Raw genomic sequence first — 26,116 nt, 5'->3', positions numbered from 1 at the left:
GCAGGACTGGGAGCACTGCGGAGGGGCGCACAACTCAGGACGCTGCAGTTTATAGCAGCACGGACAGAAACGGAGACAGTGTGGCCTGGAGAGCTCACTGAAGAACAGACTGTGATCTCTCTGCTCTGAGGCAGAGGGTTGGAAATGGTCTCTTCTGCTCTGACTCGTGGAAGAGACCCGGAAAGCCACCAGAGAACAAAAGCCCCAAAGACTGATTCCCACTGAACCCATCCCCCGCCACAAGGGCACAGGGCAACTCCTCCCGAACAGGGTTGCCTGAGTAACAGTGCTGCAGGCCCCTCCCACAGAAGACAGGCTGGGAAAACAAGAGGCCAGCAACCCTAAGGTCCCAAGAAAACAGGTGCATCTTGCTTGGGTTCTGGTCAATAATTGGACTCTATACATTCCCTCAAACACCCATCAACAGAATGACTAGGAGGAGGAGCCTCCCAAATAGAAAAGACTCAGAGATTATGACTTATGCTGCAGATTTACAAATGGATGCAGATATAACCAAGATGTCAGAGATGGAATTCAGGCTAGCAATTGTGAAGACAATGGCTAGAATGGAGAAATCAATTAATGGCAACATAGAGTCTCTAAGGGCAGAAATGAAAGGTGAATTGGCAGAACTTAAAAATGCTATCAATGAAATCCAGTCCAATCTAGATAATCTAACAGCTAGGGTAACTGAGGCAGAAGAGAGAATAAGCGACCTGGAAGACAATATAATAGATAAAAAGGGAAAAGAGGAGGCCAGGGAAAAACAACTCAGAATCCATGAAAATAGAATCAGAGAAATAAGTGACACCATGAAGTGTTCCAATGTCAGAATAATTGGAATCCCAGAGGGAGTGGAGAGAGAGAGGACTAGAAGATGTATTTGAGCAAATCGTAGCTGAGAACTTCCCTAATCTGGGGAATGAAACAAACATTCGTGTCCTAGAGGCAGAGAGGACCCCTCCCAAGATCAAGGAAAACAGGCCAACACCCCGGCATGTAATAGTAAAACTTGCAAATCTTAAAACCAAGGAAACCGTCTTAAGGGCAGTTAGGGGGAAGAGATTCCTCACATCCAGAGGGAGGAACATCAGAATAACGTCAGACCTATCCACAGAGACCTGGCAAGCCAGAAAGGCCTGGCAAGACATATTCAGGGTACTAAATGAGAAGAACATGCAGCCAAGAATACTTTATCTGGCACGGCTTTCACTTAGAATGGATGGAGAGATGCAGAGCTTCCACGACCAGCAGAAACTGAAAGAATATACGACCACTAAGCCGGCCCTGCAAGAAATATAAAGGGGGTTCTATAAAAGGAGAAAGACCCCAAGAGTGATATACAACAGAAATTTACAGGGACAATCTATAAAAACAACGTCTTCACAGGCAACATGATGACAATTAATTCATATCTTTCCATAATCACTCTCAACGTGAATGGCCTGAATGCTCCCATAAAACGGCACAGGGTTGCAGATTGGATAAAAAGACAGGACCCATCCATATGCTGTCTACAAGAGACTCATTTTGAACCTAAAGATACATCCAGACTGAAAGTGAAGGGATGGAGATCCATCTTCCATGCCAGCGGACCTCAAAAGAAAGCTGGGGTAGCAATTCTTATATCAGACAAATTAGATTTTAAACTAAAGTCTGTAATTAGAGACACAGAAGGACACTATATCATTCTTAAAGGGTCTATCCAACAAGAAGATCTAACAATTGTAAATATCTACACCCCCAACATGGGAGCAGCCATCTACATAATACAACTGTTAACCAAAATAAAGAGTCATATTGATAACAATACCTTAATTGTAGGAGACCTCAATACTCCACTCTCAGCAATGGACAGATCATCTAAGCAGAAAATCAACAAGGAAACAAGAGCTTTGAATGATACATGGGACCAGATGGACCTCACAGATATTTACAGAACATTCCACCCTAAAACAACAGAATACTCATTCTTCTTGAGTGCACATGGAACTTTCTCCAGAATAGACCACATACTGGGTCACAAATCAGGTCTCAGCCAATACCAAAAGATTGAGATTATTCCCTGCATATTCTCAGACCACAATGCTCTAAAACTGGAACTCAATCACAAGAAAAAATTTGGCAGAAATTCAAACACTTGGAAGCTAAAGACCACTGTGCTCAAGAATATTTGGGTCAACCAGGAAATCAAAGAAGAACTTAAACAATTCATGGAAACCAATGAGAATGAAAACACATTGGTCCAAAACCTATGGGATCCTGCAAAGGCGGTCCTAAGGGGGAAATACATAGCCATCCAAGCCTCACTCAAAAAAATAGAAAATTTATACACTTATACACTCTTATACACTAACAACGTAACTGTAGAAAGAGAAATTAGAGAAACGATTCCATTTACAATAGCACCAAAAACCATAAGATACCTCGGAATAAACCTAACCAAAGAGGTAAAGGATCTATACTCTAGGAACTACAGAACACCCATGAAAGAAATTGAAGAAGACACAAAAAGATGGAAAAATATTCCATGCTCATGGATCGGAAGAATAAACATTGTTAAAATGTCTATGCTACCCACAGCAATCTATACCTTCAATGCCATCCCAATCAAAATTCCAATGACATTTTTCAAAGTGCTGAAACAAACAATCCTAAAATTTGTATGGAATCAGAAAAGACCCCAAATCGCCAAGGAAATGTTGAAAAAGAAAAACAAAGCTGAGGGCATCATGTTGCCCAATTTCAAGCTATATTACAAAGCAATGATCACCAAGACAGCGTGGTACTGGCACAAAAACACATATAGACCAATGGAACAGAATAGAGAGTCCAGATATAGACCCTCAACTCTATGGTCAAATAATCTTTGACAAAGCAGGAAAAAGCATGCAATGGAAAAAAGACAGTCTCTTCAATAAATGGTGCTGGGAAAATTGGACAGCCACATGCAGAACAATGAAACTCGCCATTCTCTAACACCATTCACAAAGATAAACTCAAAGTGGTTGAAAGACCTCAATGTGAGGCAGGAATCCATCAAAATCCTAGAGGAGAACATAGGCAGTAACCTCTTTGACATCACCCACAGCAACTTCTTTCAAGATACATCTCCAAAAGCTAGTGAAACAAAAGCAAAAATGAGCTTTTGGGACTTCATCAAGATAAAAAGCTTCTGCACAGCAAAGGAAACAGTCAACAAAACAAAGAGGCAACCCACAGAATGGGAGAAGATATTTGCAAATGACACTACAGCTAAAGGGCTGGTATCCAAGATCTATAAAGAACTTCTCAAACTTAACACCCAAAAAACACATAATCAAGTCAAAAAGTGGGCAGAAGATATGAAAAGACACTTCTCTGAAGAAGACATACAACTGGCTAACAGACACATGAAAAAATGTTCACCATCATTAGCCATTAGGGAAATCCAAATCAAAACCACACTGAGATACCACCTTACACCAGTTAGAATGGCAAAAATGGACAGGGAAAGAAACAACAAATGTTGGAGAGGTTGTGGAGAAAGGGCAACCCTCTTACACTGTTGTTGGGAATGCAAGTTGGTACAGCCACTTTGGAAAACAGTGTGGAAGCGCCTCAAAAAATTAAAAATAGAGCTACCCTATGACCCAGCAATTGCACTCCTGGGTATTTACCCCAAAGACACAGATGTAGTGAAAAGAAGGGCCATATGCACCCCAATGGTCATAGCAGCAATGTCCACAATAGCCAAAATGTGGAAAGAGCCAAGATGCCCTTCAACAGATGAATGGATAGAGAAGATGTGGTCCATATATACAATGGAGTATTACTCATTCATCAGAAAAGATGAATACCCAACTTTTACATCACCATGGATGGGACTGGAGGAGATTATGCTAAGTGAAATAAGTCAAGCAGAGAAAGTCAATTATCATATGGTTTCACTTATTTGTGGAATGTAAGGAATAGCATGGAGGACATTAGGAGAAGGAAGGGAAAAATGGGGGGGTTGGAGGGAGAGATGAAGCATGAGAGACTATGGACTCTGAGAAACAAACAGGGTTTTAGAGGGGAGGGGAGAGGGTGGATTGGTTAACCTGGTGATGGGTATTAAGGAGGGCATGTACTGCATGGAGCACTGGGTGTTATACGAAAACAATGGATCGTGGATCACCACATCAAAAACCAATGATGTTGTATGGTGACTAACATAACATAATTAAATTAAAAAAAAAAAAGAAACTTCAACACAGGAAAAAAAATAAAAAGATGGGTAGGAGAGTCAGAGACTCAGTCTGGCCAACTCCCCCGCCCCAGGCATGATGATTCACAATACAGAGGGATCTCACAAGCCTGGAGCTTATCCTGGAGGAGGAAGGGGTTTGTGCCCCACATCAGGCACCTTGGAATCTGGGCCAGAGAGATAAGCCCCCAGAACATATCACTTAGAAAAGCAACAGGCTTACTTCCAGTGGTCCCAAAGTGGTGTAGGGAACTGAGATTCTCATGTAAGAGGGCTCATGTGCAATCTCACTCACCCTGGAACTTAGTGCAAAAGCAGCCCTTTGAAAGTGCCTAGACTATATGTGAAGGAGATTCATTTGCTAATCTCAAAGCATCTGCTGGAGGGTCAGGGAACAACTAGGACTCTCCAGAGATGGAGGAACCAGTGGATGCCATTTTTGTGCTCTCCCTCGACCCTACTAGCACAGGTGGGTGCACATGGATGAGGTATGTACTAAGGCCAGAGGGATCAAAGAGCACAAAGAACTACAGCATTCTCTTGCTTCCTTGCTAAAGCCAGTGGGTATGTGCAGACAAGGCACTCTGCTGCTGTGTCACTGAAACCAGTGGCATATGTAGTCAAGGCATTTACCCATTGCCTGGCTGAAGCCGGTGAGGGCCCCACCCTCTGTTTCCAGCAGCCTTGCTAAAGCTGGTATGTGTATGCAATACACACAGGAAACACCCCTTGACTGTCCGGCCTTGGTGGCAAGGGGCCCTGTGTTTCTGGGCGCCATAGGACTATAACAATGGGAAACACAGCTCTTGGCAAGGTATACCCCCAGGGCACTGCACAGACAGTAGATTGAAACACACTCCTAGTCTTCCTATGTAAAAGATCTATTTATGTGTCCTGGAGCTTTAGCTTGAGGGTCATGCTTTAGATTTGCCACACATCTAGGCTGTGTAAGTGCTCTCAGGGCATCTAAGCAGGGAGACTCCATCCTGAGTACTGCTTTGGCCTCACTACAGCTCAACAATACTTCCCATAAAAGAGCTTATACATTCATTTGGAGCCCCAATTTTTGCAACTGTTGCCCAGGGAACACCTTCAGATTTCCTGGGCTGGAGGCCAGCAGGGTTTATAATTGCAGCCCCAGATGACTGTATATATTTGCATATTTGACAAGCTCCTGCCTGAGGGTCTGGCTTCCAATCAGCCTGAAACTAGGTGCTAAATAAGATCCCTCCCCTTGGAACACTGACAGGTCTTGGCACACCCTCAACAATAGGGACTTACCAAGAATCAATCAGCTTGCTGAGATTATCACAAAAATTTGAGCAACAACCAAGAACTAGGACAAAGTTGAAGAAACTTTCCCACCAACACAAGGCACTCCTTCAGGACTGGGAGAAGTAACTGTTGTGCCTAACATAGAAACAATCCCAGAGAGTCAAGCAAAATGAGGAAACAGAGGAAATGTTCCAAATGAAGAGTAAGATAAGATCTCAGAAAAAGACCTTGATGAAATGGAGATAAATAATCTACCTGATAAGGAATTTAAAATAATGGTCATAAAGATATTCACCAAACTCAGGAGAAGAATGGATGAACACAGTGAGAACTTCAAGAAAGAGATAAAAACAGAGAGAGAGAGAGAGAGCAAGTACTAAATAGAAGTCACAGAGGTGGAGAATATAATAACTGAACTGAAAAATACAACAGAGGACTTTAACAGCAAATTGGGTGAAGGAAAACAGATCAACGATCTGGAAGATGGTAACGGAACTCATCCAAACAGAGCAGGAAAAAGAAAAAAGAATTTTAAAAAGTGAAGGTAGGTTAAAGGATTTGTGAGACAACATTAAGCAAAATCATATTCACAGAAGGAGAAGAGAGAGAAGGGGGCAGAAAACTTATTGGAAGAAATAATGGCTGAAAACTTCCTTAAACTGGGGAGGAAACAGACATGCAGATCTAGGAAGCCCAGAGTCTTTCAAGTAAGATGAATCCCAAGAGATCCACACCAAGATACATTATAATTAAAATGTCAAATGTTAAAGAAAAGTCTTGAAAGCAGTGGGAGAAAAAATAACTTGTTACATACAAGGTAAACCTCATAAAACTATCAGCAGATTTTTTCCCATAGGAAAATTGCAGGCCAGAAGAGTGTCATGATATAGTCAAAGTGCTAAAAGAAAAAAATCCCCAGCAGTTACCATTCTGAATTGAAGGAGAGAGCTTTCTAAGCAAAAGCTAAGAGAGTTCATCACTACTAAACTGGTCTTACAAGAAATGTTAAAGAGACTTACTTAAGCTGAAACGATGTGGCACTATTTAATAAAAGAAAACATATGAAAGTCAAAATCTTACTGGTAAAGGTAAATGTGTAGTCAAGATGGTGGAGTAACACTTAAAAAGCTAGTATGAAGTCTAGAAGACAAAAGTAATAAAATGAACTTAAACTACCATCATAAGTTCAGGATACATAAAATAAAAATATGTAAAATGTGACATCCAAAACAAAATATGGGATGTGGGAGTAAAAAATGTAGTTTTGAAATAAGCTTAAATTTAAGTTGTTTTCAACTTAAAATGAACTGTTATATACGTAGGATGTTATATGTGAGCCTCGTGGTTGTAACAAAGTAAAAACTTAGATACACAAGAGAAAATGAGAGAGGAATCTAAAAATGACACTAAAGAAAGTCATCAAAGCACAAGGGAAGCGAGCAAGAGAAAAAGAAAGGGGAGCACCTGGGTGGCTCAGTCGGTTGAGCATCTGCCTTTGGCTTGGGTCATGATCCCAGGGTCCTGGGTTCGAGCCCCGCATCGGGCTCCCTGCTCAGCAGAGAGCCTGCTTCTCTCTCTTCTTCTGTTGCTCCCCCTGCTTGTGCATGCTCACTCTCCCTCCCTCCCTCTGCCTCCCTCTCCCTCCCTCTCACTCTCTGTCAAATAAATAAATAAAATCTTAAAAAAAATAGAAAAGAAAGGAACAGAGATGAACTACAATAGAAGCCAGAAAATAATTAACAAAATGGAAATGAAAACATACTTACTAATAATTTAAATTTAAATGGACTGACTTCTCCAATCAAGAGATACAGAATGGCTGAATGGATAAAAAAACATGACTCATTTATATGCTGCCTATAAGAGATTCACTTCAGATGCAATACACAAACTGAAAGTGAAGGGATGGAAAGAGAAATTCATGATGAACATAGATGCAAAAATCCTCAACAAAAGGGGCGCCTGGGTGGCTCAGTCAGTTAAGCATCTGCTTTCAGCTCAGGTCATGATCCTGGGATTGGGCCCCATATTGGGCTCCCTGCTCAGTGGGGAGTCTGCTTCTTCCTCTGCCTGCATGTGCTCTCTCTCTTTTTATCTCTCTCAAGTAAATAAATCTTTAAAACAAATCCTCAACAAAATACTAGCAAACCAAATTCCACATTAAAAGAATTGTATACCATGATCAAGTGGGATTTATTTCAGGGATGCAAGGATGGTTCAACATCCACACATCGATCAATGTAATACACCACATTAACAAAATGAAAAATAAAAATCATATGATAATCTAAATAGCTATAGAAAAAGCATTTGACAAAATTCAACATCCATTTGTGATAAATACTCTCAACAAAGTGGGTATAGAGGGAATGTACCTCAACATAATATAAACCATAATGACAAGGCCACAGTTAACATCATACTTAATGGTGAAACATTAAAAGCTTTTTCTTTAAGATCAGGAACAAGACAAGAATGCCCACTCTCCCCACTACTATTCAACATAGTATTGGAAATCCTTGCAATTAGGCAAGAGAAAGAAATAAGGCATCCAAATTGGAAAAAAAGAAGTAACATTGTCATTATTTGCAGATAACATAATACTATATGTAGAAAACCCTAAAGACTCCACCAAAAACCATTAGAAGTAATAAGTGAATTCAGTTAAGTGGCAGGGTACAAAATCAATATACAAAAATTGTTGTGTTTCTATACACTAACAATGAACTATCAGAAAGAGAAATTAAGAAAACAATCCCAGATGGAGACACACTTGTGAGCATAGCATAACATACAGACTTTTTAAATCACTATGTTATACACCTGACACTAATGTAACATTGTGTTTCAACTACAATTTTTAAAAATTCCATTTACAATTGCATAAAAAAGAATAAAATACCTAGAAATAAATTTAACCAAGGAGGTAAAAGACCTGTACACTGAAGACTATACATAATTGATGAAAGAAATTGAAGAAGACACAAAGAAATGGAAAGATTCCATTCTCATGGATTGGAAGAATCAATATTAAAATATTCAGGGGCACCTGGGTGGCTCAGCCGATTAAGTGTCTGCCTTTGGCTCAGGTCATGATCCCAGAGTCCTGGGATCAAGCCCCATATCAGGCTCCCTGCTCAGCAGGAAGTCTGCTTCTCTCTCTCCCACTCCCCCTGCTTGTGGTCGCTCTTTGCTGTTCTCTCTCTGTCAAATAAATACATAAAATCTTTAAAAAATATATTAAAATATTCATAATACCCAGTGCAGTATACATAGTCAATGCAATCCCTATCAATATTCCAATGACATTTTTTACAGAAATAGAAGAGACAATCCTAAAACTTGTATGGAACTACAAAAGACCCTGAATAGCCAAAGCAATATTGAAAAAGGAGATTGAATTTGGAGGTGTTATGCTCCCTGATTTCAAACTATACTACAAAGCCATAGTAATCAAAACAGAAGGCATTGGCATTAAAACAGACACGTAGATCAATGGAACAGAATAGAGAACCCAGAAATAAACCCACACATTTATGGTCAATTAATTTATGACAAAAGAGGTGAGAATATACAGTGGGGAAAGGACAGTCTTTTAGCAAATGGTGCTGGGAAAACTAGACAGCCACATGAAAAAGAATAAAACTAGACTACTATCTTACATCATATACAAATGTTAACTCAAAATGGATTAAAGACTTGAATGTAAGACCTGAAACCAAAAAACTTAGAAGAAAGCATAAGCTCTTTGGTATCAGTCTTGCAATGAACTTTTGGTTCTGACTCCAAAAGGAAAGGCAACAAAAGTAATAATAAACAAGTGGGACTACATCAACCTAAAAAGCTTCTGTATAGCAAAGGAAACCATTAACAAAATGAAAAACAACCTACTAAAATGGAAAAAATATTTGCAAATCATATATCCAACAAAGAGTTGGATTTTAATATTTTAAAGTACTCACAAAACTCAATAGCAAAAACACAAAAAACCCAATTAAAAATTGGGCAAAGGATCTGAATAAATATTTTTCCAAAGAAGATATACAGATGGCTAACAAGCACATGAAAAGATGCTCAACATTACTAATCACCAGGGAAATGCAAATCAAAACCACAGTGAGATATCAACTCACACCTGTTAGAATGGCTAGTATCAAAAAGAGAAGAAATAACAACTGCTAGTGAGGATGTGGGGAAAAGGGGATCCTTGTGCACTGTTGATGGGAATGTAAATTCATGCAGCCACTATGTAAAACAGTATGAAGTTTCCTTAAAAAACTAAAAATAGAACCATAATATGATTCAGCAATCCACTTCTATGTATTTATCCAGAGCAAAAATGCTATTCAAAACAATATATGCACTCCTGTGTTCATCGCACCACAGCATTCACTATAGCCAAGATATGAAAACAACCTAAGTGTCCATCAATGGATGAATTTATAAAGAAGATATATGTGTGTATGTGTGTGTATGTGTGTGCATTCACTGAAATGTTTGTCAGCCATAAAAAGAATGAAAAAGAGTGAGATCTTGTCATTTACAACAATATGGATGGAACTTGAGGGCATTATATTAAGTGAAATAAGACAGAAAAAGACAAATACTATATGATTTCACTTATGTGTGGAATCTGTGAGAAATGAAACAAATGGACAAACAAAACCAAAATCATACATACAGAGAACAGAATGGCAGTTGCCATTGGGGAAGGGGTTGGAGAGTGGGTGAAACAGGTAAAGGATGTCAAGAAGTACAAATTTCCAAGTATAAAATAAATAAGTCATGGGGATGTAATGTATAGCATGGTGACTATAGTCAGTAATATTATAGGCCATACTTGAAAGTTGCCAAAAGAGTAAATCCAAAAAGTTAATTTTTTATAGTGACAGATGGTAACTAAACTTACTGTGGTGATTATTTTGCAATGTGTACAAATATTGAATCATCATGTTGTACACCAGAAATCAACATAATGTTGTATGTCAATTATACTTCAATTAAAAATTTATAGGGGCACCTGGGTGGCTCAGTTGGTTAAGCGACCGACTCTTGATTTTGGCTCAGGTCGTGATCTCAGGGTCATGGAATAGAACCCCATGTCGGGTTCCATGTTGGGTGTGGAGCCTGCTTGGGATTCTCTCTCTCCCTCTTCCTCTGCCCCCACCCCAGCTCATGCATGTGCACGCTCTCTCTCAATATAAATAAATAAATAAATAAATAAATAAATAAATAAATAAAAATTTTAAAAATAAAGAGATTTAACCAGTAAAATTTTAAAAAGAAAGAATAACATAAGGAAGTTGCACTCTCCTTTTCTTCTTTTAGCAAATGTATAATTCCTTAAAATAAAGACCAACCATGTGGTTTATAGGGGAAACCCAAAACATTCCAGTCTTGCCAAAGTCAACAGAGTTCTTCTGGAGTCATCAAACTAGTAGAAGTTGTCTTCACCAAAACTCTTAAACATTGAGAGCTTGTTCTGTAAAAAGTGATAATGGGTTCACAGGACTTCTTGCCTCCTTGGCAAGGTAGATGACAATTAGCAGAAGAAATTATTCAATAAATTCAAAGAAGGGTCACCACTGGAGCAGGGAAGGAAATGCTAGGAGCAAGAGGGTTTTACTTTATTGTTTGTTTGTTTTTAAACTAGAAGTGCTTGATACACTCCTAAGGTCTAGCCAGGTAATATATTGAGACCAAGTGTCATAGTGTATTTTAGATTATGGTGTTTATAATAGAACTTGTCCTAAAAAAGACTGTAGTATTTGTTCTTCCACATTTCTTTCTGTTTCTGTCCCTCTCCTTTCTGAAAATGCTCTTTAGGAAAAAATTGTTAAAATGCTTATTAAACAATTTTTGTGCTTTAAGCTGATTATGAGTTTGGATTTTAAGAAAGGGAATAAGCAGTAGAATGGATTTTTTAAATCCTCAGAAAAATTTCTTGGAGGAGATGCTTTTTTGGGGTAGCAGTTTAGGTTGGGTATCAGTGTCTGCTGGTAGGCTTATCGTAACTGAGAACACTGAGCTTTTCTTAAAAAAAAAATTCCTTAGCTGGAATGAATAATTGAAAATGCTGAGCCATGAGAACTTCAAAGATTAATTTCCCCATTAATGGCACAAAGTGATAGAGAGAAACAATCAGGCTAAAGAAGAATAATCAAGCTAACCCAACTGGGACATTTCATCTGATATTCAAAATTGCTTGGCCAAAACTTTGATCTCCTTCAGTTTTGTTTGAGGGAGTTTTAGGTCATTTAAAACTGCAGAAACCTTCTGTCTTTGTAACTTAGAACTGTGTTCTGATATATATATATATATATATTTTTTTAATCCCTTCAGGTAATAGGATACAAAGTGCTATTTTGGGGCACTGTGAGCTGCAGGGTGGTTTTTAATGACCAGTGTCAGACATTCCCAGAAGGCCTTGGGTATATTTTTAATGTGCTTACTTGATAGCCACAAGTCCATTCAGTTATATTAAACTTGGAGACAGCCCATCTTAGTTTGCTAAAGAAAGAACAATGATGCAGTAGGAAGTTAGATGGCAAAAACAAGACACCTGTGTTCCAAGAGCAACCAAATAAGTCAGACCCACTACAACCTGGGTCTGAGTAACATTTGTGGATGGGGTAGATTTAACTGAAGATTTTCTTTTTAGTGACCAATTCTGTCAGTAACAGATATATTCTCCAGATTTATAGCTAAGAATATAGATGTTAACTTATAATAATATCAGGTAGATTGTATTCTCTTTGTCAGTGAAATATTCATACTGTATAATTCTAACTTACCAAACGTCTTCATGAATGCCAATTAGGATTATTCCATGGTTATGGAAACTTTCTTCTTCAGAGATTGTAAATCAGATTATTATAACTATTGTTGCCATCAGTGTTATTAACAAAATCAGCACTGTGTTAGAGTTATATAGAGTTTCTGCCTGTATTTATTTAGTTACTGTTATGTTTCAGGCACTGTTTTTTGGCCTATTTAAAACATCATCCCTGTTCCTTACAACAGTCCTACAAAGTACACATTATCAGCCCCATTTAATACTTTAGGAAACAGAGTTTAAGTAACTTGCCCAAGGGTTCCAAATGATTAAGTGGTAGATTCATATTCCAGTAGGAGCTTCTTTGATTCTAAAAATAAATTCCATCACAATCACCATTTCTCCAATTTATATATTGCTTTTTGTTCAGAATTAGTGGATGGAGTCACTTACTTGAAGCAAATGTCCTCCTTCTTTCTTTGCACTGGATTGCATTTACTGAATATTCACAACTTCTTCAGTGCCATGGCTGTGTACCTGGTGGGGGTAAAAGAGGAGAGAAATCAGGGTGGAGACCTCCAAAGCATCTTTAATGTTCTAGAAAATGAATGAAACACACACAGTACCTTTAACCCTAGTACTTGGAACTCTAGTAGGATTAATTACATACACAAATCTTGTTTGAGTTTTTCACATCTCGGGCTGCAGAACTGTTAACAGGGACTAGTGATGTGGGTGTGTTACAATAATAGGCAGTTCTGGCTGAGTCCTTTCCGGGTATTGAAGTACTTGACATTCATTACCTTTTTAGTGAACACATCAATTCAATGAGTTCAGTACTATTGTCATTATCATCCTCATATTACAAATAAGGTCAAGGTTATTCATATGCTTATTGGTAGAACAGGACTTAGAACCTATGACTTCACATCAAAATACTGTAATTGTTTATATGATATTTGGTAATTGTTCAGATTAGTGTTCTTAAATGTCCTGACACTGTGAAGTATTGTAATTCTCAAACATCCCAAGTAATTTGTAGTTAAAATATATAAAATTGAAATTTGCTGATGGTTTACTTTTTGTGTGTGTGAATTACAGTATATTCAAGGATTTCTCTTAAATATCATCATCCCCTACTTTTTGCATTCAAATATATTTTCTTTTGTATGACAGAGATGTTTATAATAGCAGTTGATATGCAGGAAACTGAACACAACGTTGTCTGTTAGCAACTGTGCTTCTTTATCTATCCCCCCCTTTTTGGTACTTCAAAAATGGCCACCTTAAGAGCCTGACACAGTAAGTCCTTGGTAAAGGCATGGGGGTAAGGAACAGAGCGGTTAAAAGCATAGATTTCAGAGTTGAAGCCAGCCTTCCAGCACTTACCAGTTCTGTAATATCAGGCAGGTTATTTACCCTCTTCAATCTTTGGTTTCCTCATTAAGGAAATGGGGTAATAATAGTACCTAACTCAAGGGGTTGTTGTGAGGATTAAATAGGATAAAATAAGTGGAAGTGTTTACTACAGTGCCTGCTTATTACAAGTGCTTAATTATGTTAGTTGATATTATCTGCTATTCTAAAAGAGTTCTTTTTTTTTTTTTCCTGACTCAGAAAGTCTAGTTAGACTCTAACAAAACAAAATAAAGGACTGTATCTTTGCCTTTGGGGTGAGCTAAGGAAATCTGGGACAGAAATGGATATATAACATTTGATTTATTTTATTAACAATGCCATGTTATGAGAGGAGGAGGGAAAATATAGTTAATAAGTAACTCTGGGAGGCTTAATAAAATACTTACTCTTTCTACCTAACCTTGTAAACTAGTAAGCACCTTTTTTTTGTAAGCACCATTTTTAAGTCTTGTTAGCAGTAACATTGCATCTAAGACGATGAATAATTTGTATGTGGGGAAGCTTTTCATCATTCCTTGCTTGTTGTTGATTAAAAAAAATAATCATTAGCATCATGGAAATTAGTGCATTTTGAATTCTTGTAGAATTTATTTTTATCCTTATAAGTGACTTGAAAATAGCTTAAGCTATCTGCAGATAGAGTTAAAAAGAAAATCCACATAGGGGTGCCTGCCTGGGTGGCTCAGTCAGTTAAGTGTCTGCCTTTGGCTCAGGTCATGATCACAGAGTCCTGGGATTGAGCACCACATCAGGCTCCCTGCTCAGCAGGGAGTCCAATTCTTGCCCTTCCTCTCCCCCTCCCCCTCTCCCCTGCTCCTCTCCCCCTGCTCATGTTCTCTCTTTCTGTCTCAAATAAATAAATAAAATCTTTTTTTAAAAAAAGAAGAAAATCCACATAGATGCAGACTGACTTTCAAGGAAGCTGAGTGGGTTTTAGGTTGCACAGTAGGAAGCATCAGGACTAGGGCATGATCCTGATTCAGAGGGAACCTTCCCCCAAAGTATTGTTAGACATTACCTACTATGATGTGGCAGTCAGCACTACTGCTCTCATTCATTTTTCTTGATAAGTTGTTTGATAGTATGATAAAACACTGATGACATATCTAGGTAAGCTCTGTCTTCAACAAGTGCCACACAGGTTTCTCATCTTTGATAATATTCTACAAGTATTTTTTGACTCGGGATCATGTATCTTTATACTACCGGAGAGCAGCAAAGATTTCTGGCTTTTGAGATGAAAAGTAGAGTTTCATATTGTGTCATAAACACTTTCTATGTGCATTTTTATCTTCCCAGTCTCTTTTGTGCCTACTTCTCTGCTACCTGGGCAACTAGCACAACCTTCCCTGTCTGATGTGTTGACTAAATACCTACTTATTGCCTGTAGTAAGTTATTTTTTCCAGCAGGAGGAGTATGATGATTAAGCTGGCATCAGTCTTCTTTCTTCAACTTATTAAACACAAAAAGGACTTTAGCAACAATAAAAAGATGTCAGAAGTAGGAAATGATGAAAAAATTGGAGAAAACAATTTTTTCTTTTGATATTAATCTTACTAAGCAAATGACATGAATGGAAAGGCTGTTACACAAATTCCATTGCTGATGAGGAAGTTAGTGTGATTAAGTAAAACAAACGCCAAACAAAAGCTAAATTTAGACTGGGAAATATGAGTTCTGGTCCTAATCTTGCCAACCACCAGCTAGATAATTTCAGGTTAGTTATTGAACTTTTTTAGAACACAATTTCCTTATGAGTAAAATTAGAGGATTGGGACAGATGTTCTGAAAGTCCTGTTACGATTTGTTATTTGATGTTCTAAGATAAACAAAAGCCAACATCCCCAGTGAACAATTTACTAGAAGATGATCATGAACCTATCACTGTTAATCAATGCTTGCACTATTAAAAAATGGTGTAATTCTACCCAGAGGACTTTAAGATGAATAGAAGTGTAATAGACCAGAGAAAGGCAAAAGTGGATTCTAAGTGATTATAAAAATATAACCAACTGAAGTAACTCAGCAAAAAAAGTGAGCAACAAAACAAAATACAAAATTAAAACCCCAAAGAATTGTTGACAAAATTTCTTTGAATCCTTCCAGGAGATTTTGTTTATATTCATTATAAACACTGCAAGTTTTCCTTTATAAAAGATAGTATAGAATTCCATTTCTGGACTTGGTGAGTAACTGCTCCCAGACTTTCCTTCCCACTGCACATAGCTAAAAACAGCAAAATACATGAAACAGCTGTTGTTAGACATTGGGCAATAGACAGTGCAAGACTATGATCTAATCCTTGAGAGAAGGGAAACAAAGAAGCTGAGCCCAGCAATCACCCTGAGTTTCACTTGGAAGCATTTTCTAGATTATGATATAGGGAGGGAGAACCCAAGCAGAGCATGGTGGTCTTACTTAATTGAGGGGATAGAGTTTGGAGGAAGTAGAGGTGGCTGGTACCTGTGCGGAAGGATAGTGGAGAAAAGAAGAGAGTCCCCTTGAATTAGTGAATACTGAATGGTCCATTTGTGAAATCCTTATGAGTCCAAATAAGAAGGGTGCTATAAATGATACAATTTCCAGAGTTAACAATGGCAGGAGATGTTTGAATTCTCATCATCCAGAATGGAGCGACCTTGTTGAATTCCTGGGACATTCATGGAGAATCCAGAGGATCATGCCTTAATGGCACAGCTAAATTAGCCCTTGAATAAAAGCTACTCTAGACCTATCTTAATAAAACATAAAGACAAGCCTCAAAAGGATCCAGCTGATCTGCAAGTAATTTAACTTACAGTAACTTAAGAAACTTAATGAAATGGTACAAGAAATTTCAGCACTGGACAAAAAAATCTAGATAATTAATAATTTAAAACTCACAATCTCCAAAATCTAATCAAAGTAATTGCATATACAAAGAAGCAGTAAAATGTGACCTATAATCAGAAGAAAAATCAGTCAATAGCAACAGGACAAGAGATGACAGAAATAACAGAATTCACAGACAAGAGTTTTAAAACACATGTTATCAATACACTCAAGGATTTAAAGGAAAACATGAACATAACGAGGATTATATATATATAAAGATTGAATGGAAATCTGGAGCAGAAAAATGAAAAATCTGAAATGAAAAATTCACTGGATCAGATTAACAACAGATGAGGAACTAGAAAAAAAATCAGGAAAAATGAAACTTTAGCAGTAGAAACTACTCAAAATACAGTACAGAGAATAAAAAGATGCAAACAATTAAGAGACTCATTGACCTGCAAAACAAAAACAAGAAGTCTAACATATACCTAATTTGAGTCCCAAAAGTAGGAGGGGATAGAAAAATTATTTCAAGAAATAATTACCCCAAATTTCCCAAATTTGAAATAAACTAGAAGTCCACATATCCAATAAACACAAGGAGCTCCCAAAGGATGAAAAATAGATAACACCAAAACATACTGTGATTGAAGTGCTGAATAACCAATGATAAGATAAAATCTTAAAAGCGGCCAGAGTAAAAAAAGACATATTACATATAGAAGGAAAAAATATGACCCATCAGAGATAATGCAAGCCAAGAATTTTCAAAAACCGCTAAGTGACATCAATTCACAATTCAAGAAACTCTGTGAAACCCAAATAGAAGATTTTATGCATAAATATATATATTTTATATATAAGATATATAAAATCGAGGGGGCAAAGATGGCAGAGGAGTAGGGGACCCTATTCCAACCAGTCCCCAGAATTGAGCTGGATATCTACCAGACCACTCTGAACACCCACAAAATCAGCCTGAGATGTAAGAAGATAGATCTGGATCTATGAAAACAGAATATCACAGGCAGTTGGTTTCGAGGTATGAAGCAGGGAGCCATGATTCCGTGGGCAGATATCGGAGGATAAACATAAGGGGGAGGGAGCTGGCAGTAGGCCTATACCGCCGTGGATGATGGCCTCCCACGCTGGGGACAGGGCACAGACTTGCAGACCAGTAGCAGCGGGGAAAGGTCTTTAGGGCAGCCCCCCAGACGGAAACCCGGAGTGGCGGGCCAGGTGTGTGAACTGGGGGCAGCTGGTGGTTTTAGAAGCACAGAAGGCAGAGACGGCCCGGACCTGGAGGCGAGGACTAGGAGCCCTGCTGAGGGGTGCACAACCCAGGACACTGCAGTTTATAGCGGCAGAGACAGAAATGGAGATAGTGTAGCCTGGAGAGCTCACTGAAGAATAGACTGCTAATGGACACCAAAAGAAAGCTGGGGTGGCAATCCTTATATCAGACAAATTAGATTTTAAGCCAAAGACTGTAATAAGAGATGAGGAAGGACACTATATCCTACTTAACGGTCTATCCAACAAGAAGATCTAACAATTGTAAATATCTATGCTCCTAATATGGGAGTGGCCAATTATATAAGCCAATTAATAACAAAAGCAAAGAAACACATGGACAATAATACAATAATAGTGGGGGACTTTAACACCCCCTTCACTGAAATGGACAGATCATGTAAGCAAAAGATCAACAAGGAAATAAAGACTTTAAATGACATACTGGACCAAATGGACTTCACAGACATATTCAGAACATTCCATCCCAAAGCAATGGAATACACATTCTTCTCTAGTGCCCATGAAACATTCTCCAGAATAGATCATGGCCTAGGTCACAAATCAGCTCTCAACCGGTACCAAAAGATTGGGATCATTCCCTGCCTATTTTCAGACCAAGTGCTTTGAAACTAGAACTCAATCACAAGAGGAAATTTGGAAAGAACTCAAATACGTGGAGGCTAAAGAGGATCCTACTAAAGAATGAATGGGGCAACCAGGAAATTAAGGAAGAATTAAAAAATTTCATGGAAACCAATGAAAATGAAAACACAACTGTTCAAAATCTTTGGGATGCAGCAAAGGCAGTCCTAAGAGGAAAATATATAGCAATAAAGCCTTTCTCAAGAAACAAGAAAGGTCTCAAATACACAACCTAACCCTACACCTAAAGGAGCTGGAGAAAGAACAGCAAATAAAGCCTAAACCCAGCAGGAGAAGAGAAATAATAAAGATCAGAGCAGAAATCAATGAAATAGAAACCAAAAGAACAGTAGAACAGATCAACGAAACTAGGAGCTGGTTCTTTGAAAGAATTAACAAGATTGATAAACCCCTAGCCAGACTTATCAAAAAGAAAAGAGAAATGACCCAAATCAACAAAATCATGAATGAAAGAGGACAGATCACAACCAACACCAAAGAAATACAAACAATTCTAAGAACATATTATGAGCAACTCTATGCCAGCAAATGAGATAACCTGGAAGAAATGGATGCATTCCTAGAGATGTATCAACTACCAAAACTGAACCAGGAAGAAATAGAAAACCTGAACAGACCTATAACCACTAAGGAAATTGAAGCAGTCATCAAAAATCTCCCAAGAAACAAAAGCCCAGGGCCAGATGGCTTCCCAGGGAAATTCTACCAAACATTTAAAGAAGAATTAATACCTATTCTTCTGAAACTGTTCCAAAAAATAGAAATGGAAGGAAAACTTCCAAACTCATTTTATGAGGCCAGCATTACCTTGATCCCAAAACCAGACAAAGACCCCATCAAAAAGGAGAATTACAGACCAATATCCCTGATGAATATGGATGCAAAAATTCTCACCAAATACTAGCCAATAGGATCTAACAGTACATGAAAAGGATTATTCACTACAACCAAGTGGGATTTATTCCTGGTCTGCAAGGTTGGTTCAACATCCGCAAATCAATCAATGTGATACAGTACATTAACAAAAGAAAGAACAAGAATCATATGATCCTCTCAATAGATGCAGAAAAAGCATTTGACAAAGTACAGCATCCTTTCTTGATCAAAATTCTTCAGAGTATAGGGATAGAGGGTACATGCCTCAATATCATAAAAGCCATCTATGAAAAACCTACAGCGAATATCATTCTCAATGGGGAAAAACTGAGAGCTTTCCCCCTAAGGTCAGGAACATGGCAAAGATGTCCACTATCACCACTGCTATTCAACCTAGTATTAGAAGTCCTAGCCTCAGCCATCAGACAAGAAAAAGAAACAAAAGGCATCTGAATCGGCAGAGAAGAAGTCAAACTCTCACTCTGTGCAGATGATATAATACCTTATGTGAAAAACCCAGAAGAATCCACCCCAAAACTGCTAGAACTCATACAGGAATTCAGTAAAGTGGCAGGATATAAAATCAATGCACAGAAATCAGTGGCATTCCTATACACCAACAAGACAGAAGAAATAGAAATTAAGGATTCGATCCCATACACAATTGCACCCAAAACCATAAGATACCTAGGAATAAATCTAACCAGAGACAAAGAATCTGTACTCAGAAAACTATAAAATACTCATGAAACAAATTGAGGAAGACACAAAGAAATGGAAAAACGTTCCATGTTCATGGATTGGAAGAACAAATATTGATAAGATGTCAATGCTACTTAGAGCAATCTACACATTTAATGCAATCCCTATCAAAATAATCTACTTTTTTCAGAGAAATGGAACAAATAATCCTAAAATTTGTATGGAACCAGAAAAGACCCCGATATCCAGTAGAATGTTGAAAAAGGAAAACAAAGCTGGTGGCATCACAGTTCCAGACTTCAAACTCTATTACAAAGCTATCATCATCAAGACAGTATGGTACTGACACAAAAACAGACATATAGATCAATGGAACAGAATAGAGAGCCCAGCAATGGACCCCCCAACTCTATGGTCAACTAATCTTCGAAAAAGCAGGAAAGAATGTCCAGTGGAAAAAAGACAGTCTCTTCAACAAATGGTATTGGGAAAATTGGACAGCCACATGCAGAAGAATGAAACTGGACCATTTCTTTACACCACACACAAAAATAGACTCAAAATGGTTGAAAGACCTAAATGTGAGACCTAAATGTGAGACAGGAGTCCATCAAAATCCTTGAGGAGAACACAGGCAGCAACCTCTTTGACCTCAGCCGAAGCAACTTCTTCCTAGAAACATCGCCAAAGGCAAGGGAAGCAAGGGCAAAAATGAACTACTGGGACTTCATCAAGATAAAAAGCTTTTGCAAAGCAAAGGAAACAGTCAACAAAACCAAAAGACATCCGATAGAATGGGAGAAGATATTTGCAAATGATATATGAGATAAAGAGCTAGTATCCGAAATCTATAAAGAACTTATCAAACTCAACACCCAAAGAACAAATGATCCAATCAAGAAATGGGCAGAAGACATGAACAGACATTTTCCCAAAGAAGACATCCAAATGGCCAACAGACACATGAAAAAGTGCTCAACATCGCTTGGCATCAGGGAAATCCAAATCAAAACCTCCATGAGATACCACCTCACACCAGTCAGAATGGCTAAAATTAACAAGTCAGGAAACGACAGATGTTGGCGGGGATGCGGAGAAAGGGGAACCCTCCTACACTGTTGGTGGGAATGCAAGCTGGTGCAGCCACTCTGGAAAACAATATGGAGGTTCCTCAAAAAGTTGAAAATAGAGCTACCATATGACCCAGCAATTACAGTACTGGGTATTTATCCCAAAGATACAAATGTAGTGATCCAAAGGAGTATGTGCACCCCAATGTTTATAGCTGCAATGTCCACAATAGCGAAACAATGGAAAGAGCCAAGATGTCCATCGACAGATGAATGGATAAAGAAGAAGTGGTATATATATACAATGGAATATTATGCAGCCATCAAAAAGAATGAAATCTTGCCATTTGCAATGATGTGGATGGAACTGGAGGGTATTATGCTGAGCAAAATAAGTCAATCAGAGAAAGACATGTATCATATGATCTCACTGATATGAGGAATTCTTAATCTCAGGAAAGAAACTGAGGGTTGCTGGAGTGGTGGACGGTGGGAGGGATGGGGTGGCTTGGTGATAGACATTGGGGAGGGTATGTGCTATGGTGAGCACAGTGAATTGTGTAAGAGTGATGAATTACAGACCTGTACCTCTGAAACAAATAATACATTATTTATTTAAAAAAAGAAGATATCAGGAAGGGAAAAATGAAGGGGGGGGTAATCGGAGGGGTAGATGAACCATGAGAGACTATGGACTCTGAGAAACAAACTGAGGCTTCTAGAGGGGAGTTGGGTGGGGCGGGTGTTAGCCTGGTGATGGGTATTAAAGAGGGCACGTATTGAATGGAGCACTGGGTATAATACGCAAACAATGAATCATGGAACACTACATCAAAAACTAATGATATGGGCGCCTGGGTGGCTCAGTTGGTTAAGCGACTGCCTTCGGCTCAGGTCATGATCCTGGAGTCCCTGGATCGAGTCCCGCATTGGGCTCCCTGCTTGGCAGGGAGCCTGCTTCTCCCTCTGACCCTCCCCCCTCTCATGTGCTCTCTGTCTCTCTCATTCTCTCTGTCTCAGATAAATAAATAAAATCTTTAAAAAAAAAAAATTAAAAAAAAAACAACAAAAAAACTAATGATGTAATGTATGGTGATTAACATAACATAATAACATTAAAAAAAAAGAAAACACACTGAGATACCACCTTACACCAGTTAGAATGGCAAAAACTGACAAGGCAAGAAAGAACAAATGTTGAGAGGTTGTGGAGAAAGGGGAACCCTCTTACACTGTTGGTGGGAATGCAAGTTGGTACAGCCACTTTGGAAAACAGTGTGGAGGTGCCTCAGAAAATTAAAAATTGAGCTACCTTATGACCAGCAATTGCACTCCTGGGTATTTACCCCAAAGACACAGATGTAGTGAAAAGAAGGTCCATATGCATCCCAATGTTTATAGCAGCAATGTCCGCAATAGACAAATTGTGGAAAGAGCTGAGATACCCTTCAACAGATGAATTGATAAAGATGTGGTCCATATATACAATGGAATATTAGTCAGCCATCAGAAGGGATGAATACCCAACTTTTACATCAACACGGATGGCACTGGAGGAGATTATGCCAAGTGAAATAAGTCAAGCAGAGAAAGTCAATTATCATATGGTTTCACTTATTTGTGGTACATAAGGAATAGCGTGGAGGACATTAGGAGAAGGAAAGGGAAAATGAAGGGGAGGAAATCGGAGGGAGAGACAAGCCATTAGAGACTATGGACTCTGAGAAACAAACTGAGGGTTTTAGAAGGGAGGGGTGGGGGGATGGGTTAGCTTGGTGATGGGTAGTAAGGAGGTCATGTACTGCATGGAGCACTGGGTTTTATACAAAAACAATGAATCATGGATCACTACATCAAAAACTAATGATGTTTTATATGGTAACTAACATAACATAATAAAATAAAATCTAAAAAATTAAAAAAATATATAAAATCTTCTATTTGGGGATACATACATACATATATATATAAAATTATAATAGCTCAAGTAGAATTTATGTCTATAAATTAGAAAATATAAGGAAGACCAAAGGTAATCATTCTTGTTGACATCTATAAAATAATGACTACAAATGTATACAAAAAAAGGCAGAGCAAAAAACAAAAAAAAAAACACCAAAAATCAAGAGCACATAAAATGGTAGAATAAAAATATTTTTAACCTAAGAGTAGGCAGGAGAGAAAGAATATAGAACAAAAAATGGGAGTAATTTTAAAAAAACAAGTTGGTAGATCTATACTCAGCCATATCAGTCATCACTTTATGTCCAAATGAGGTTCTCCCTTGGTGTCACTCTTTTGTAAAGATATCAGCTCAGTGTATGTGGAAAGGAAATGATATCCAGAAGAACCATGGGCATTTCTGGCTTAAAAACACTGGGAGAGCTGGGAATGGGATAGGGAGCTGGATAATGAATCAAAATTTTCTTGCATTCCATTCCATTCTCTCAATAATGTATCTGCTTTCCAATGTACAATACTTATCTTTTTGATTTTTGATTTGAGCTCTGCTTGCTTTAGAAAGGAAAACACCTGATAACAAAGCATTGATAACCAGATGATCTTCACTGCTGATTTTTGTGATTCCTCACATTCTGCTTTTTCTCCTCATCTCTATCCCTAGAACTTCAGAATCAAATATCTTATTCCTATTTCAGTGTAGTTATGAAACAGTAGGTGGAGAAAGTTTAAGGTCCTGGGTAAAAAAGAGATTTATAAAATTCAGAGTGCTTTTGTCTCCCCTACTTCATGCTATATGTAGTGCATACATTTCTTATTCTTATCAAGCTTTCAAAGCTTTATTTGTGTTTCATAATTAATTAACCTTTAATTCCTGTAAAGGTTACTTAAATGTTCATTCAAAACATATTTTTGTATGTGTGCAATAGGCATTACTAAGTACTACCAATCATAGTTCCATCATTACATTCTTTTCTGTTTGAGATACTGTCCAATTTCCTTCTTCCTGCCACCTTGGTTTCTGTGCACCATAAATTGCCTCTCATAGAAGCCTGTTTTTACTTGTCCATTGACTAGCCTGGTCAGGGCAAGTCACTTAATCTTGTATCAAACTCCTCATCTGTGGAATAGGAACAAAGCTTGGCATTATGTTTGTAAGGTTACCTTCTGAAAATGAACTACTGCTTTGGTACCATTTAGTGTTTCTCCAGTAAGCTGCAGGATGCTGACTTAGAACAGCCTGTGAGAGGGGGTGGTATTGTGGGAGAGGTGTAGACTGCAAGACTACCACCTTGAAAGAGTAAACTGTTGCGGTCTTTGTTAAGGTAACCTTGATCAGACTGCCACAAACATACAACTGAGGCATAATTCAATTCATCCTCATTTGGTCTATAAATTCATAATACTCATGATATTAATACTACTTAAGATACAAAATGTATTTTCATTCCATTTTGCTAATGTGTCTCATAGTTTTAAAATAGCTTCTAGTTGGGGCGCCTGGGTGACTCAGTCGTTAAGCGTCTGCCTTCAGCTTAGGTCACGGTTCCAGGATCCTGGGATCGAGTCCCACATCAGGCTCTTTGCTTGGCAGGAAGCCTGCTTCTCCCTCTCCCACTCCCCCTGCTTGTGTTCCCTCTCTCACTGTGTCTCTGTCAGATAAATAAATAAAAATTTAAAAAAAAGAGCTTCTAGTTATTTCACTATAAGAGGATTCCATTGTCATTGTGAGCTATGTCTTAGGTCCTATAAATGGTATCATTTCTACATGATGTGTTTAAATTTATAAGCTCTTCTTCATAGTACATATTGTGCAGTGTATAAATCACATGATCCTGTGAATCCAGTGAACAACATGAATGTTGGTGGTATGGATACTCTCCATGGTGAGAGCTTGACTGCTTTCATCATCAAGTAGTCTGCATTTGTGTGACCCCAAAACTAAGTGCTTTAGGTCCAGAAAATCAATCTTGGCTTATATTTCTTTATTTAAAATATTATTTTTACTCACAAATTCAAAATTTAAAAATAAATTTTAAGAGAAATGTTTTTAGTCAAAATATACTCAAAAATTTTAAATTGGTTTGTAGTGATTCATAAACTCTCTCTGAGATAGTCTTAGATGGAGTAGATATACAAGGAGAAAACAATTATTTGAAGATTGATTCTCAAAGCTCTATATCTATTTATCTGTATCTATCTATCTATTTATTTATTTATAGGAAATACATCTAGCACAAAAGATGACAAAAGTTTGAAAATAAAGAAATAGGTGTATAAGGAGCATTCTAACAAGAAAAAAATATTGAGTGGTAATAAAAATATACAACATAGAATTCAAAAGGATAAAGTGTTAACTAAACAAAAGGAACATTTTATGTTGGAAAAATAAATAAATAACTTATCTATCTAGTCAACAATCCCCAGGCATAAACATATAATTACTTGTTATAGCATTAGCTAAATTCAGTATCAAAGAAAATCAAGGAAGAATTAAAACCTCATGGATTCCTTTTCTATTTATACTACTATTTTCAAGGGTAATTATACATTTCTACAACTCAGAAACAGTTTTGTAGTTGAGGCCCCCATTTTTAAAAAAAAACTTCATGTATTTTTATTTTTTTAAATTTCACATCAAAGATTCTAAAATAGCATACATTTTAGGTACCCATAGGTTTATTTTTTTTAAAAAGATTTATTTATTTATTTTAGAGAAAGAAAGTGTGTGTGAGAGTCGGGGGAGGAGCAGAGGGAGAGAATCTTCGAGTAGATTCCCTGCTGAGTGCATAGCCTAGCTCATGGCTTCATCTCACGACCAGTGAGATCATGACCTGTGCCAAAACCAAGAGATGGAAACTTAACTGACTGAGCCACCCAGGTGCCCCACCATATGTTTATTAATAAATAAATTTCATATCTTTTTTTGTCCTTGATCTAGTCATATGTAAGAGAGTTATGTTGAAGTCATCCATTATGATGTGGTTTGTGTTAATCACTCTATTACTCACACTTTTTGCTTCATACATTTTGAT

The sequence above is a fragment of the Neomonachus schauinslandi genome, chromosome 2, assembly GCF_002201575.2.
Source record: "Neomonachus schauinslandi chromosome 2, ASM220157v2, whole genome shotgun sequence".
Taxonomy (NCBI): domain Eukaryota; kingdom Metazoa; phylum Chordata; class Mammalia; order Carnivora; family Phocidae; genus Neomonachus; species Neomonachus schauinslandi.
Note: the sequence above shows the minus strand (reverse complement) of the source record.